Source organism: Urtica dioica, chromosome 8 (assembly GCF_054948205.1).
Source record: "Urtica dioica subsp. dioica isolate 48M chromosome 8, U.dioica_male_clone48M_v1_H2, whole genome shotgun sequence".
Lineage (NCBI taxonomy): Eukaryota > Viridiplantae > Streptophyta > Magnoliopsida > Rosales > Urticaceae > Urtica > Urtica dioica.
The window spans coordinates 8,816,725-8,817,150 of NC_142763.1; the positions used below are offsets into that span (position 1 = coordinate 8,816,725).

At 36.4% G+C, this 426-nt stretch overlaps 1 non-coding gene across 1 annotated transcript; it reads right to left on the reverse strand.

Moving 5' to 3' along the window:
- On the reverse strand, positions 1–74 carry TRNAI-AAU (transfer RNA isoleucine (anticodon AAU)). Its single transcript has one exon. It is a non-coding gene; the product is annotated as a tRNA-Ile (tRNA).
- Positions 75–426: the final 352 nt, after the last annotated feature.

The following is a 426-nucleotide window of genomic DNA, read 5'->3' on the forward strand; positions in this document are numbered from 1 at the left end:
TGGCCCATGCAGGTCTCGAACCTGCGACCTTCGCGTTATTAGCACGACGCTCTAACCAGCTGAGCTAATAGGCCGATTTGTCGTAACTTTAAATGATTATTTTGAAATACATTTAAAGTTAAGTTTTTTGTTCTATGCGTGTGACAAATATAGTCCCGAATGTTTGCCTAGTTACTTTTGTTTGTGATCACTTTCTCATAATTATTTCAAGCCAATATCTTCTGTCTTCACTATTCTGAAAAAGAGATGGTTACATCTTACATGCTTTTGAGTAAAGTTTGCTTCTATTTTGGTGCTTGAATGTAGAAACTCTTTATATAATCTTGTCTCATCTCACAATATGTTTTCTCTACGTACAAGTCTCTCCGTACAAGTCTCTGATATTCTGGAATAACTTTTCCTAAGGTATACTTTCCGTTCACCGGA